The following is a 12,975-nucleotide window of genomic DNA, read 5'->3' as shown; positions in this document are numbered from 1 at the left end:
TGGTGCCTGGCTGTGCCACTGCAGTGATGGCCAGAGATGCTTCCAGGAAATCCTGATCCCTGAGTGCACAAGCGTCCCAGAGCCTGGTACACAAGGCCCCAGGAGGCCGGGGTTTGCTGTCACAGTGTTGACCCTGCTTGGGGGTGACGGGGCTGCACTCTGGGGCTGGGCTGGTGCAATGCCCACCTCCTGCCTGACCCTCGGAGGGCTGAGCTCTTTGACAACAGCAGGTGGAGGGAGCCTGTGGCCCTGAGGTTTGGCCCACAGCCTCTGCCTCTCCGCCACACACACCCGTCTGGGGAGGCTGGGCATCAGCCCTGAGTTACAAGGCCCAGGGCCTCTCAGTACTAGGACTCAAGCACCACTTGCCCTGCCCCTCCACCGCCTGTGACAGTATCACTTTCCCATTTTACAGACAGGCAAACTGAGGCCCTGGGAGGTTAAGCTCTACGATAGATGGCCTAAGTGGTAATGCCCAGGGGCCTCAGCCCACACTGTGTAACTTTCTGTGACTCCCCAGTCCAGCCCTGGGACCCCTTCCTGATGGCAGGGCCTCACCCTGGAGCAGCAGCCGTGTGCCTAGAGCCCCTTGGTTTCTTCCTATCGACAGCCCAGGTCCCCTGGAGGCCGGTGCTGCTGGTCCGCTGTGGCCCCATCACCCAGCTCAGGGCCTGAGTCCCCCTTCCCCATGGCAGGTACTCACCTGACCCAGGCCCTCACTCCACAGAGCAGGACTTGCCCTTGTTAGAGGTGGGGTCCCTGTTCTAGTCTCACCTGCTGGTCTTCCTGGGAGCCAGCTCTGTGGCCGGGAGATGGAGGCCCCACACTCAGTGACCACAGCTGGGAGATGACATGGGCCCCAGGGCCTTTGTGGACTCAGGGACAAGTGGGGCACACCTCTGCTCAGCCAGGCTGCCTCCCCCAGGAAGCCCTCCCTGCTGCACTGTGAGTATCCCTGTGGGATTCTGATTACAGGCTGGTTGTTTCTGCCCGCCCTGCCCCAGGAATTCAGCAAATAAACACCTCCTTGCAAAGTACTTTCCCTGCATGTTTATACATTGATTATAAACTTACAAACCCTTAAACAATTTAAGCCATAATTCTACGTTGAGGACAACTGCTTCTTTGGAATACTTTAACCCGCTTTACTAGTAAGAACTGCTTCCGCTCCCTGCTGGGCCGCCGCCTCCCCGGCATCGCGGCTTCTAAGGTGCCAGCACCTCGCTGGTGGGTCTTACTTGCCTGCATCCATCAGCACCTATTTTCCAGTCCCATTCTGTGGAAAAGGGGCAAGTAGCCTGCCCAGGATCACCCATGGGTGAGAGGGGGGCTCAGGATCAGATTACAGATTCTGATTCTAGATTAGTGTCCTGGGGCCACTGTAACCAAATACCCACACACTGGGAGGCCTCAAACAAGAGAAATTTATTCTCTTTCAGTCTGGAGGCCAGAAGTCTGAGGTCAGGTGTGGCAGGTGGCACTCCAGCTGAAGGCTCTAGGGGAGGATCTGTCCTGCCTCTTCCAGCCTCTGGTGGCTCCTGGCACTCCCTTGGCTTGTGGCCAGGTCACTCCGACCTCTGCCTCCGTCTCACGTGGCCTCCTCTCTGAGACTGTGTCGTCCCCTCTTCTGTCTCTTACAAGGACATATTGAATTTAAGGTCCACCCAGATAATCTCGAGGATGGTCTCACCTCGAGATCCTTAACTTAATTACATCCACAAAGAAGCTTTTTCTGAACAGGTCCCAGTCACAGGTCCTGGGGTTGATGTGGACATATGACATTTGGGGCCCATGATCCTTGGGTCCTGTGCCTCCAGCCACTCTGCTCTCCCCTGCTCCTGGAAGAGTCGCTGGGTCAGATGTGACACAGCAGGAGAGGAGGAGGGGTCAGTGGGCCAAAACATGAGACTCTCCCTAATCCCGCTGAGCATTAGAGCACTGGAGAACTCGCTCGTTCCTGCGGGAGAGCCCACTTCTAAATCTCCCTGTGTCTGATGACTTCCTGCTGTTTGCTCAGCGGAGACGTGTGGCAAGGCTAGCACGTGCTGCAGTGGCCTTTGGTTCAGGGCTGTTGCCACGGGCGGGGCGGGCGGCAGGCACTGCCCTGGTGGGCTTTACTTTCTCCTGAGGGAGATGCAGAGTGCTGAAGGAGCAGTCATGCAAGGTAGGGCAGGAAGAGCGCAGGGCTGGGGTGGGGTCTGTTTGTGACCAGTGGTCAGGAGAGGCCTCTCTGAGAGGAGGATGTTGGAACAGATCCCAGAAGAACTGCGGGTTCTGGAGGTGTCCAGATAAAGAGCATTCTGGGCTTGGTGACATCTGTGCAAAGGTCCTGTGGCCACAGCATGCCTGGCTTGTCTGTGACAGCAAGGAGTGAGGCCGAGAGGAGTGAGTTGAGGGGATAGGAGGGAGGGGAGGTTGGCGGGACAGGGCATGGGGGCTTTGTGCAAAGAAGCTGTGTTCTGACTTTTGTTTGAGAGGCTCCTCTGCCCTGGAGCTGCCAGGGGGTCTTGTAGGAGCTGCAGCTTCTTGGGGCAGGGCCTGAGTGTTGGGGTCCCCTGAGACCTGGGGCAATTTTGCCTCATGAATCTGCCCTGGGCCACCCGCCACCCTGATACCCCCCCACTCCACGCAGGCTGAGCCAGGAGGGGTCCAGGTCTGTGATCAGAAGCTTCACCACACCCTCCCAGGCTGCCTCCCGCCCCCTCCCCAGCCAGGTCAGCTACTGCCTGGAGCAGCAAGGGAGGGAGAGGCTGCCCCTGGATCTTCCCAACAGCTGTGAAGCGCCTGCTGCTTCCCTTGAGGCACTGCTGTGCCAGTCAGATGGTGGCACATGCAGAAACATCCCTGTCACCTGGGGTGCTTGCCACCTCCTCTCCCCATTGACGTGCATGATGCTGTCCTGTGTGGGAAGCACAGGCCAGAGTTGGGGGGCCAGACCCACACATGAAGCCCCTCTTGCCTGTCTCCTGGGAGACTGTCTACCCTTCTTTGCTGCCAGAGCTCCACTGGGATCGGCTATTGCCATTGCAGAGTGCTGTGGCCCTGTGCTGTCACTGGGGCATCTGCCTGCGGGGTGAGCTCCCCACCAAGGGTCGGTGCTGGCCGCTGGCCAGCAGTCGGTGGCTTGGGCTGATCTCTGACCAGCTGCCTTTTGGCCCCCTCAAGCTGAGGGCTGTTAGGTCTCATTAGCGCTAAGGGGGTGCTGACCCAGGGGCTGGACGGGGAGCTTCCTGCGCTGGCAGTGGGGGGGGACTGTGCAGCCCACCCCAGAGAGTGATGAGCTGGTGCCTGCGGGGCACTGTCCTCACCCCACAGTCCCCATTAGAGCCCATGTCCTGCAGCAGCAAATCGCAGGCTGCTGTCCTCGCGCCCCACAGGATGCCTGTTTGGATGGATTCGGGGATCGGTGGGGGAGCAGTGACTGGTCCCAGGGTGTCTGGAAGAACCCCCAACCTGTGCCCGCCACCCTGGGGCCAGAGGAGGGTGGTCACTGGAGGTGCTTCAAGAGAATGTGCCAAGACTAGATGATGCATCCGGAAGAGGCTCCTGACCTGGCTGCACCTGCCCAGAGGATGACCCGGGTGCAGGCCGGGCAGACCCCCAGCCAGCTGCGGCACTGGCATCCTGCTTCCATTTCCCTGCCTCTGGACTGATTATTTCCTGGATCGGCACCTCGCCTCCTGGTCCCAGCCCAGTCCTTTCTTCCATTGGTTCCCTCCGTAGACGTGAACCAAGCCCCGCAGGGACAGGGACAGAAACTGGTCTGAGGACACTCATCACAGAGGGCGTTTGTCCCCTTCGTGGTCCCAGCCTGTCTCATTCCCTCAGGGCTTGGGGCTGAAGTCAGAGGCTGCCACATGAGCACACCTGACTTCCTGAGGAACAGAGTCACACATTAAACCCCAAGGAGGATGATTTTGCAAGTGGCTGGGGAGGATCCGGTCTGTTCAGAAGAAATTAGCATATTTGCTGCCCAGAACCAGTGCAAAGGCCTGGTAGCCGCTGTACTGTCCGAGCGACGTGTTAGGCTCCTGGGGCTGCCAGGACACGTACCACAGGCTGGGCGGTTTCGGCCACAGAGAGGATGTGTCGTCTCATGGTTCTGGAGGCCATAAGTCCAAGATCACGGTATAGGCAGGGCTGGCTCCTCTGAGGCTGTGAGGGAGGACCTGTCCCAGGCCTCTGTCCAGATCCTGGTGGCCACCAACAGTCCTTGGTGTTCCTAGGCTTGTAGAGGCATCACCCCGACCTCTGGCTTCAGGTTCACATGCAGTTCTGCCTGTGCGTGGGTCTGTGCCCAAATTTCCCCTCAGTAAGGACAGCAGCAGTCATTGGATTAGGACACCCTCTACTCCTGTATGACCTCCACTGTAATGACACCCTAATTCCAAATAAGGTCACATCTTGACATTCTGGGGTTAGGATTTTAACATATAAATGGGGGGTGCACAATTCAACCCATAACAGCACACACACGCCTCCCTGCTGAGTTCTCACCGTGCTAGACTTCAAGGGCGCACGCCAACGAAGGGGGATCAACCCGCTGCCGATTCCCATCTGTGGCCTGAGCGAAGCCGCTGTGACGGTTCCAGAGCTGATTACTGGAAGGGGCCCCGGCTCTCCCCATCCCAGGACTCACAAAGGAAGTCAAAGCCAGGCCTTGTGGTGAGTTGCAGACTCAGGGCAGGCCTTTGTGAGATATCGTAAGAAGAGACGAGATGCTCCACCATGCTGCACCCTCTCTGGGGGACCAGAGGGATCCAAGACTATGGGACTGTCCTGGCTGGGTGGCTGAGTGTGGCTGGTCAGAAAAGCATCCACATCTGACCTGGGAGGCCGTGATCACCCCTTCTCAGGCCAACGCTCCTGCTCTCCTCTCCATCTCATCGCTGAGATCTCCCCCAAAGTGACCCCTCTGCAGGCTGGACTGGCCACCACTGTGCCCTGCCACACTCTCCACCTCCTTGTCAAGTGGGAAATTAGCTCATTTCTGGACACTTGTTTCCAGGCTGACTGTTTGCCTCCCCTCTGCCTCTGCACACACGAGGGCAGGACCTTGTCTTGTGACTGTGTCCTGTGCAGTGAGCCCTGTGCCTAGCACATGGGCCCTCAGTTGGCCACATGACACTGATGTGAATGGTGGGTCTCCAAGAAAAGGATGGAGCACGCGTGCTGTGTTTCTCAAACTCTTTTCTCAACAGTAGCTGGCAGGAGTCATGTTCCGTGGAACATCCTTTGGAGAGCACCGACCAGTAGGCCAAGGTCCAAGCCCCTGAGCACACTCGCGAGGCCTCGCCTGGGGTCTCCACCCCAGCCTCTCCAGTGTCACCAGAGGGGGTTCCCCACAGTCTGGGGGCTGCATCCTGCCTCTTGGCCGTCACTCAAGCTGTCCTCATGATGCTCCCTCCAGGAAGTCCCCTGACACTCTAGACCCCTCTGCAGCCTAAGGGAGGAGCCCTTCTCTGACCTCCCATAATGACGCCTGTCACACTTTCCATATTGTGTGATAGGTCACAGCTCACCTGTCCACTCTGCCGTCAGACCGTGAGCTCCTGAGCACTGAGCTGTGCAGCTCCTGGCTCGTGGCTGGGGCCGAGTCCATGTTGCAGGGCAGGTGGGCGGATGACTTGCAGGGAGCCCCCGGCCCACCATCTGTCTCAGGGCCCTCGGCGGCTTATCAGGATTGGTAGGTGGTTGTGCAGACGTCCAAGCTTTCAGTTCTCCCACATCCAGGCATGCTGAGAGCTGTCAGAGCTGTCCCACTCCTGAGCTGTCAATCACTCTTATTGCTCCTGCTTTTCTCTTAACCAGGCCTTTGCAAAGGGCGTAGTGTTCACAGACAAGTCTGTCCAATGTCATAGTGAGAAGGGTCTTGTGATGCTCTCAGTTCTTCCGAGTTGACATGCTCTCTCTTCACAGACTCCTAGACGTTCCAGTCGACCAAATTCTTTTTTCTGTCTACGATGCATGCTTGCTAAATTCATTACTGTATCAGATTCGTTTGGGCTTTGCTACGGTCTTTTTTTAAAAAAGCAATTGTAATTGAAATTTTAAGTTCAGCAAAACTCCCTTGTCTGCTGTATCAAATTGCTGAGTTCAGATATGTCCAATGTTCCCAGCATTTCAAAGGCCCCCTCACCGTGTTTTCCACTCCAACAATGAAATCCGATGTCCTCCACGTGTGGTGTGTGAGAGGTGCGCTTTGGGAGGTTGTGAAGGACCAAAGGGGAGTGCTCACGGGGAATGTGCTCTGCCTTCCGTGAAAAGAGAGTGGCGGGAAGCAGGATCTGGGCGGCAGCAGTTGGAATGTCTGGCAGCTGCAGCATGTGGCTGGATTTTTCGACATCCAGGTGCACATGCTAAAGTAAGCTCAGTCCACTGGGTCAATAATGCTGGTGACACGAGTTTGGGCTTCAGGGCAAGGTGTGGGAAGCCACTGGTGGGATGGCTGCCCCTCCTTCTCCAGCCGCTGCTTCTCACGGCTCATTGTCCCTGTGCGTCCTGAGTGCTGGCCACATCGCACCCTTACTGTCTCCGTCCTTGCCATGGGGAGGGACCCACTGGACACTGGCGGGCCTCTCAGCTCTGTCTTGTTAAAGTGTGCAGCTCCCGAGTCTTTTGGGGGACACACACCCCAGGGAGCAATCAGGTGTGTTCAACTGATTCATCCCTGGGGCCTCCCCATGGCCTCACCCTGTCTGTCCAGCAACTGCCCACGGAGGATCAACACCTTTCCTAAGGCAGCGTTCCTGGACCTCCCAGTGTCCAAACATGGCCATGACTGTGTCCCCTACAGTTCATGTGTTGGAAACTTAATCCCTAGTGCAACAGTGTTGACAGGTGGGCCTTTAAGAAGTGACTAATTAATGCTATTATCGCAGTAGTGGGTTCATTATCACTGGAGTGGGGTTGTGATGCCTTCCACGATGTTATGACACAGCCAGAAGGCCCTCACCCTCCATCTAGGACTTCCTAACCTCCAGGACACAAGTCAAATAAGGTTTCTGTTCATTATAAATTACCCAGTCTGTGGTATTCTGCCACAGCAGCAGAAAACAGACCAGGACACCCATCCACATGGCTCCTGGGAACAGGCCACCCAGACAGGACCCTCAGCTCAGGCTCCAAGTGAAGTCCCAGCTTCTACCTCCAGCAGCCTGTTCTTTTATCCCTCTTGGCCCTTCCAGCCCAGTTGGGCTCCCTTGGGCAGTGCCTCATGGTTTTTCTGTGTGCGGCCGGGGTGCCTGTCTGGAGCCCCTTGGTGCTCTCTACCCACCCGATCCCCTGTTCTGCCAGAGTCTCAAGCTGATCAGGGCGGAGCAGCAGAACAGGAACATGGAGGGGTTCTGGGTTGAGACAGCAGCCAGTGATGGGATCCACCCACTGACCACCAGCTGGCCTAGGCTTCAGTCTTAATCTGCTGCAAGAATCAATTGTTCTTATGACACACTATAAACTTCAGGCTTCATAGCCCTCAACCCGCTCAGGTGCACCAGCAATGGAACACTCGTCCAGAAAGGCCTCTCAGCCTGCAGGGCATTTATCCAAGGGCGGGAGCTGCAGTGCCCACTCGCCTCCGCCTCCGACTCCCGCTACTGTTACAGGGAAAAGACTCCCCGTGGTGCCATCTGCTGCCAACATGCACTTTCCTCTCTTCCTGAAATGGCATTTATTCCTCTGATCACAAAAAGAATACTCGATCATAAAAGAGACTTTGGAAAATAACTTATCTGTAGTCTTACTATTCAAATAAATATAATAGTAATGACTTACCTTGGGTGTATTTCCCAATCTCTCATTTATGTACATATGATATCTCTAATTTTAAAAATGCTACCTTTTTCATTTAATATTTTAACATTCCAGTGTCATTAACTATCCTTCCACAGAATGTTCCATCACAGGGATATGACCCGATTTATTGAATCAATCCACTGTTGATGGACTTTTAGTTTATGAGCTAATTTCTTGAATGTGCATTTGCTAGGTGATGACAAGAAAAACATACTCTTCTATTGTTTTTGTTTGTTTGTTTTTGAGACACAGTCTCACCGTGTTGCCCTGGGTAGAGTGCAGTGGTGTCACGGTAGCTCACAGCAACCTCAAACTCCTGAGCTCAAGCCATCCTCCCACCTCGGCCTCCCAGCATGCTAGGATTATGGCAGGAGCCGCTGCACCTGGCTGTATTGAATTTTTTTAAGTGTACAATTCAGTGGTTTTTGCTATATTCACAAGGTTGTACAACTATCATCACTAATTCCAGAACATTTTCATTGCACCATAAAGAAACCCCATGCCCCTCCCTTCAGTCACTGGCAACCACTAGTCTACTTTCTGTGTCTATGGATTTGCCTACCCTGGACGTTTCATGTAAATAGATTCATATAGTATGTGACCTTTTGTGACTGACTTCTTTCACTTAGCCTAATGTTTTCAAGATTCTTTCCCATCGCGGCATGCATCGGTACTTCACTCTTTCTATGGCTGAGAATGTATTCCATTGTACGGATATGCCACATTTTGTTGATCCATTCAACTGTTTTCCAAAGGGGCTGCACCATTTTACAGTCCACGAGGAATGTACGAAGGTTCCAAATTCTCCACGTCCTCACCATCCTCACCAATACTTGTTATTTTCTGGGTTTTTTTAGAAAAATTATTCCCCCAGTCATCCTAATAAATAAAATGATATTTTGTTGTCATTTAGATTTGCATCTCCTAAATGACAACGATGTTGAGCATCTTTTCATGTGTTTATTGGCCATTTATATATCTTTTTTGGAAAAATGTCTCTTCAAATCCATCTCCCATTTTTTAGTTGGTTTTTTTGTCTTTTTATTGTTGAGTTAGTTGTCAGAGTTCTTTCTAGCCTCCAGGTACTATACCCCTCCCAGACCCGTGATTGCAAACGTGACTCTGTAGGTTGTCTCTTCACTTTCTTGATGGCATCCTAAGAAGCACAAAGTTTTTAATTTTGATGTTGTCCAATCTGTCTATTTTTTCTTTTGTTGCTTGTACTTTGGTTATCATGTCTCAGAAACTGTTGCCTAGCCCAAGACCACAAAGATTTACTCCTATGTTTTCTTTTAAGAATTTTAGAATTTTGCTCTTATATTTAGGTATTTGATTCATTTTGAGCTAATTTTGTATATGGTATAAGGTAAGAGTCCAACTTCATTTTTTTGCATGTGGATATCAAGTCTTTCCAGGTGCATTTATTGAACAGATTATTCTTTCCTGGTTGAATGGTCTTGGCACCCTTACTGGAAATCATTTGCCCACAAGCATGTGGGTATATTTCTGGATCCTCAGTGTCATTGATCTGTGTCTATCTTATGCTAGGCCACACAGTCTTGATTACTGTTGCTTCATATCCAGTTTCCAATCACAAGCATGAGTCCTTCAACTTTTTTTTTTCGAAGTTGTTGTGGCTATTTTGGGGCCCTTGTATTTTCATATGGATTTTTGGACCGGCTTGTCAATTTCTGCAAGAAAAAAAGGCAGCTGACTTTTTCATATGGATTGCATTGAATCTGTAGATCAATTTGGGGATTATTGCCATCTTAATATTAAGCCTTCCGATCCATGAATACTATCTGTCTTCCCATTTATTCAGGTCCTCTTTAATTTCTTCCAGCAAGGTTTTATAGTTTTTAGTGTATAAATCTTACACTTCTTTTGTATTTGTTTTCTTTTTCTTTGAAATAGGATCTTACTCTGTTGCTGGGGCTGGAGTGCAGTGACCCCATCACAGCTCACAGCAACCTCAAACTCCTGGGCTCAAGCCATCCTCTTGCCTCAGCTCCTAAGTAGCTGGGACTATAGGCATGCACCACCACACCTGGCTAATTTCTTTCTATTTTTAGCAGAGATGGGGTCTCACTCTTGCTCAGGCTGGTCTTGAACTCCTGGCCTCAAGCGATCCTCCTGCTTGGGTCTCTCAGAGTGCTAGGATTACAAGCATGAGCCACCTTGGCAGACCTTCTTTTGTATTTTAATCTTTTTGATGCTATGGTCAATGGGATCATTTTATCAATTTCATTTTCATTTTATTGCTACCATATCTAAATACAAATGATTTATAAAATAAATCTCTATTGATATACAATATACATACTAAAAGTTCACCCTTTTAAAGTGTACAGTTTAATGGTTTTTAGCAATGGACACTCTGGGCCGGGTGTGGTGGCACGTGTCTTAGTCCCAGCTACTCAGGAGGCTGAGGCAGGAGGATTGCTTGAGCCCAGGAGTTGGAGGTTGCAGTGAGCTAGGCTGACACCACGGCACTCTAGCCAGGGTGACAGAGTGAGACTCTGTCTTAAAAAAAAAAATAGTGGACACTCTGAACCTTTCCTGTTGAATGCCATGCCAATCTCACCCTCTTTGCTACATATTTCCACCTCAGTGCCTTTTCCTCTGATCTTTCCCTGTCTGGATTCTGTTTCTTCCCATTTTAAAAATTTTGGTAAAATTCATGACAAAATTGACTATTTAACCACTGTCGAGCGTACAGTTCCTCGGCATTAAGCACAGTCGCGGTGTGTGCAGCCCTCGCCTTCTATCTCTAGAATTTTCATCTTCCAGAACAGAAGCTCTGTCCCCACGAAACACCAGCTCCCACCCCCTTGCCCCGGGCACCCACTATTCTTTCCGTCCCTAACCCGACTACTCTAGGGCCCTCACGTAGGTGGGATCATGCAGGATTTGTCCTTTTGTGTCTATTTCACTGAGCATCACGTCCGCAAGGTTCGTTCGTGTTGTAGCAGGTGTCAGAACTTCCTTCCATTTTAAGGCTGAGTAACTTTCCACTGTTTGTACACACCACATTTTGTTTATCCGCCGCTCTGCCGATGGACACGTGTGCTGCTTCCACCTTTTGGCTGTCGTGAATCATGCTGCTGTGAACGTGGGTGTGCCAGCATCTGTCCCAGCCCTGCTTTCGGTTCCTTTGGTGAGGCTGTCAGCTGACACTGGGGGTATCCAGTGGAAGGTGACACTCTGGATGATGAAGACCCCACCCCCTCACTTTACCCAATTCCCAGGGCCGAGGGCAGCTAGGCCCGTCCCCCACTGTGAGAAGCTTTTTTGGGTCCCCTGGGAGGAAAGAGCTGCAGATCATCATCAGGGCCCAGCAGAGGGTCCAGTCCCTCGGGCTCAGCCACCCCAGCCTCCCATCGCTTTGCCACGCGCAGATGCATATTCATGCGTTAGAGCAGAACAGTGGCGCACACACTCCTACACCCCACTCTACTGAAGGAAGGGAGCCCGTGAGGCTCCAGCCTCTTCCAGTCCTCCCCACTCCACTGGAGCAGGACGCTGTGCTTCCAAACAGTCCTACATGATGAGGACGTATCCCTAAATAAGCTGCCAGGCAGTTCTGCGCATTTCCCCCAGCGTGTGAGGTCCGCTCACGTCAGCTAGGGGCCGCGGCCACCTTCTCCATGGCACCCTCTGCCGGGGCGTGATTAGAACCCAGCCGGCTTTCAGTGCCATTGTCACAGACACCCAGTGCTGCCTGGAAGATCCTGTGGTGTCTGCCCACATACAAAGACGAGAGTTTTGGGCGCATGCTGCAACCTGCCACTGGGTTGCAGAGTGTGGGCAGCTCAGTTTTACTCAGATGGTGCCAAATTATTTTTCCAAAGTGGCTGCACCGATTTACACTCCCACCAGCAAAGCGAAGGTTCCTGTTGTTCCACTCACGCTCCTCTCAAACACGGACGTAGCCGAGGAGCCCTGAACACGAGGCAAGCCAAACAGCCAACTCCCCCCAAAAAGGGAAAACAGAGACAGTGCAGGCGGCCGATGGCAACTTTTAAAAAATTGTAATGAATATTTCTAGATAAATAAAAGATTTTGCATCCATGAAACAACAGTAAGAACAGGAAATTAAAAATCTAATAGCAGAAATTAAACTCTCCAGAGTAAAATTGGAAGAAAAAGTTGAGGAAATTTCCCAGAACATGGGACAAAAAGTCAAAGAGAAGATAGAAGATAAATTATTTTAAAATTGGAGGGTCAGCGAACCCACCGCCTGGAGCTGGGCGAGGTAGACACCTTGAGGTGGTGGTACAAGCTTGACTGAATGGTGTTTATATAGTCACAACGTAACCCCTGAATAGCTAATGTATTATAATAAAAACTGAGGATACAGCTGCCGGGAGATGGAGAGGGAAGCTCTGGGGAGGGCCATGTGTTAGTTTCCTGTGGCTGCTGTAAGGAAGTGCCATGAACTGGGTGGCTTAAGTCAAAAGGAATTGACTGTCTCGCAGTCTAGAGGCCAGAGGTCCGAATGTGGCCCTGCTCCCTCCAAGCCTCCAGGGGAGGCTCCTTCCTGCCTCTTCCAGCTTCCAGTGGCTCTGGGGGTCCCTTGGCTTGTGGCCGCATCACTCCACTCTCTGTCTCTATGGTCACATGGCCTTCTCTCCCCTGTCTCTGTGTCTCCTCTTGTGTCTCTTATAAGAACATTTGTCACTGGATGTAGGGCCAATCGGGGTAATCCAAGATGATCTCATTTCACAATCCTTCACTTAATTACATCTGCAAAGACCCTCTTTCCAAATAAGGTCATGGTCAGAGGTTCCAGGGGTCAGAGAGTGGACATATCTTTTTGGAGGGCTTTCACTCGGCCCACTAGCGATGGCATGAAGGGGTGAATCTCCTGTAGGAGGAAGTCAGTAGATAATATTAAACTGGGACTGGTGAGTTAATACCAGTGTCACCACCAGGAGACCCAACAGAAGGACGTGGACGTGGTTGCCTCAGCACAGCCCAAGGCAGGGCAGGGGCTGACTCAGAGCCCTGCTGTACCTACCTGGCTCAAGGGTGCACGTGTATTACATTGATGGCGTTTGAAAGTTAAGTTATCGGAACGTTGTATGTCTGGGCAATGCAACCCCCGTGGACTGGGGGCCTGCGAGGACACAGATTTTTGTCTGAACCCGCTGACCTTTAGGCTCCAGTAGCCCCTCGCGG

At 52.2% G+C, this 12,975-nt stretch overlaps 1 protein-coding gene across 2 annotated transcripts in view; it reads left to right on the top strand.

Annotated features, from left to right (window-relative positions):
* ZFYVE28 (zinc finger FYVE-type containing 28) overlaps positions 1 to 12,975 on the top strand; it is a 116,475-nt gene that overhangs the window by 99,732 nt on the left and 3,768 nt on the right. The gene's annotated exons all lie outside the window — the stretch shown is intronic.

This window comes from Eulemur rufifrons, chromosome 20 (genome assembly GCF_041146395.1).
Source record: "Eulemur rufifrons isolate Redbay chromosome 20, OSU_ERuf_1, whole genome shotgun sequence".
Classification (NCBI taxonomy): domain Eukaryota; kingdom Metazoa; phylum Chordata; class Mammalia; order Primates; family Lemuridae; genus Eulemur; species Eulemur rufifrons.
The sequence above is the reverse complement of the archived record's forward strand: the minus strand, read 5'-3'. Positions and strand labels throughout refer to the sequence as shown.